The sequence below is a fragment of the Lycorma delicatula genome, chromosome 5, assembly GCF_047948215.1.
Source record: "Lycorma delicatula isolate Av1 chromosome 5, ASM4794821v1, whole genome shotgun sequence".
Classification (NCBI taxonomy): Eukaryota; Metazoa; Arthropoda; class Insecta; order Hemiptera; family Fulgoridae; genus Lycorma; species Lycorma delicatula.
Window position 1 is genome coordinate 95,350,066 of NC_134459.1, and position 3,723 is coordinate 95,353,788.

Genomic DNA, 3,723 nt, shown 5'->3' on the forward strand with positions numbered 1-3,723 from the left:
TCATATTTACCTTTTCATAATAAGCTATCACTGTGGATGAATATCATAATAAAAATAAATTTGTTGAGAATCTATTTGTTTAATTTCCCATGAGCTGGAAGATGACTAGTTGTGGAAATCTATTCAAATTTTCTTATGAATGCTTTATGTTCACAGGTATTGAAGAGAACTGCATAAAAGGCTAAAAAAGATCTGGTAGACATTTCTTCAAATTTATAAAGCAATTCATTTTCAAACAGCGGTTATTTGTTTTAAAGTATATGAATTATCTTAAGAGTGGTTGGCCAGCAACTGTGTAAGGACTTGCAGCTTGTTGTGATGCAGTATAGTCTCTAAATAAATAAGTAAATAAATTTATGATATAGTAAAGGCCATTGTGTTGAATAATAGTATGAAAAGAATTCAATTTCAAGAATACCCATGTTTAATGAGAATTTGTATCATAAGATTGATCATATTTTATTTCTAACCAGACAACTCAATGACCTGGTGTATTTGAAAACTGTCTGATTATGCCTACGTTTGAACTAGATTGAACCTCAATTTGAATTTTTTAATTAACAAAATAGATAAAATAGATGAATAATTTTTTACTGAATTTTTGTTTATAAAAATTTTACAAGAGGTCATTTATGACTGCAAAAAAAGATTAACCACAACATTTGTACAATATAAAGAAAAATGCAAAAAATAAGGATATTCTGTATATGGTTGTGGATAAAATATCTGCTTCTATGTAACATCTGTAGGAAAAAATATCACCAAACTACATCAACTATTGACAATAATAATCACTATTGCTGATTCTGTAATAGAGTACATTCACCAGTTTTGTCTGTGGTAAAATGGACTCCCTTAAAGTCTAATTACCCCATTAAATTCTGAGAGAAGTCTTTTTCAGTACTAAATAAAGACACAAGGTAAGAATAGCATCCTTACAAAGCTGAATTTAATGAATTGGTTCTTGGAAATTCTTGTATTTCATGAGTTTCAGTTTCAGCAAAATTGGATTCATTTTTTCTAGAGGATGACTGTTAGTATAATTTAGCTAATAACCATCCTCATCAATGTTCTGCTACTTTGCGGCTCCTTACAGAGAACTGGCTCTCCGTTCTTTTCTATTTTCTGCTGACCTTTTTGTATGAACATAACTTATTTCTACCTTAATATCATCAAGCAGTTTTCTGTCTTCATCTTCCTCTCCCTTTCTTACTATTCACTGTACCCTGTAAGACAACATTTAATAAGCAGTCCTTCCATAACACATGTCCAATCCAATTTTTTTTCTATTTCTCAAAGTCTGCAATAGTGATCTACCCTCTCCCACTCTAACATCTCATCATTACTAATTCTGTCTATCTACTTTATCTTTTCCATCCACCTTCAAATCCACATTTCGATAGCTTCTAATCTTTTTTCATCTTTCTTTCATAAAGTCCACATCTCCACCCCATATAATAATACACTCCACAAAAAAATTTGGTGAGTCTTTTCCTCAAATGTTTATCAAGTTTACTTCACAACAAGCTTCTCTTTCTATTGAAAGCTTCTTTTACCATTGCAGTCCTGGTTTTTATTTCCTTTGTGCATCTCATATCATCACTGATAATGCTCCAAGATATTTAAAGGACTTCACCTGATCAATTTCTGCTCCTTCTATGTTGATTGACATTCTTTTCTTATCCTTGCCAATCATCACACATTTAGTTTTCTAATATTTATTTTCATACCAAAGTCCTTACACATTCTATCAAGTTCTCCTCTTTCAAGATATTTAGAATTCCTGTAAGTGTCTTGATATTTTCTGCTAGCAGTGCTGTCATCAGCAAATTAGATGCATTCTGCCTTCTTCCCACCAAAACACACACCTCCTTTTCCTTTCATACACTTTTCTATGATCTCCTTTAGGTAAATGATAAACAGCATAGATGAAAGACAGCTTCCCTGTCTTTCCAATCTTGCCTTCCTCTGTTAAGTCATTTTCTACTTAAACTTTAACTTCTTGTTCAGGTACAAACTACTTATTAACCTTCTTTCTTTCCAGTCAACACCTTCATCTTTAGAATGGTCATTAGTTTATTCCACTGTACTCTACCAAAAATCTTTTCAAAAACTATATACCCATCTCTTCCTTTTTTAATGTACATTCCACCAACAGTTTTCAGTAATCCAATAGCATCTTGTGTACCCCCTTCCCTTCTAAAAATCAAAATGTTCTTCAGCAATTGATTTGGAAAGTCTGCTAGATATTCTTCAGTTCATAATCCTCAGAAGTACTTCAAACTCCCAGAAGCTGTGTGGAATAACAAACTTATAGTTCTGAACTCCTTACACTTGATGGCATTCTTTTTCTTCACAGTTGGTATCATCACAGTTGATAAGAAGTCTCTTCGCCATTTACCTTTTTCATAATTCTCATACAAATATACAACTTCTTTTCTTCCTTTACTTTCTAAACTTTATAGAATTTCTGTTGGTAATTCATCAGGCCCACAGGCTTTTCTATTCATTTTCTACAAAAATTTTTCCACTTCTAGAACGTGATAGCCTTTTTCTTTTTCATACACTCTTACTTCTTCCTCTAAGGTAACGTCATGTGATAGGTGTTCTAGGTCATACAGTCCTTCTATGTATTCTTTCCATCTTCACACAACTTCTTGAGAATCCATGGCTATTGTATCATCTTTTTTTCAATCTCATTCTTAATGCAATTTCTTTTTTTTGAAAACATATCTGTTTGGCCTCTCTGTACATTATGTTAAATATTTCTTCTCTTTCTAACAGTTTTATCTCATTAAACTTGTTTCTCATTCAATTCTTGTCTTCTCAACTTCCCTCCTTAACTCATTATTTAATCGCCTATTCCTTTACCCCCCTTCATTACTGCGTACATTTTTTCAGTTCTTTCTTTCTTCCATCTTCTTTATCATGGCTTCAGTGACCCATTCCTTCTTTGTTCTACTACTTTTTTTAAACCCTATTACCCCTCTAGCAGCCCTTTTCAGATTTTCTTTCATCCTGATCTTTTTTCCATTATGTCCTCATTAAAACTCCCTCTCTGCTAATAATTCATGAACTTCTAATTCTCTAGTTTCTGATTCCTCCTTGAAAGCTTCCATTTTAAACTTTGCGTTCACCTTATCTATCTTTTGAAACTGGCATCAACTGAAATAGATTACAACTTCATTATATTGTTTAGTATAATTCCTGGAAATTTTATAAAATATTTTCCAGCCATTCTATTCCTCAAAGGTGGATATACAATTGTAAGATTTGTTAACAGTCTGAGGGTAAATAGAACAAAGGTCCAATAAATAGCTACTGCATTTGTCTTCTTCATAATATTGTATGAGGTAATTTAAAAAAAAAATACATGTATAAAAATAATATATTTTTACTGCATCATACTTATTTGTTACATCTGTGGAATTAAATTTATATGAAATTTTGCTGAGCAATTTGAATGTACCGCTACTTTAGAATGTATAGAAACCAATACACTGGTCTCCTAGCATCACTAAACGAATCGAAAAGAAGAAGAAACTTCAAATTAGAAGACCTAATCTATAAGTTTGGTAGTTTAAATGCAAGTAGTCACTAATATTATCTCAATTTGTTTTGAATGATTGGCTAACAAAGGAAATACTTAATTTATTTGGAGGAATACAATTTAGTGTAAACGTATATCCTCTTTGTACAACTGACGGTTTCTCTATGTTTGGG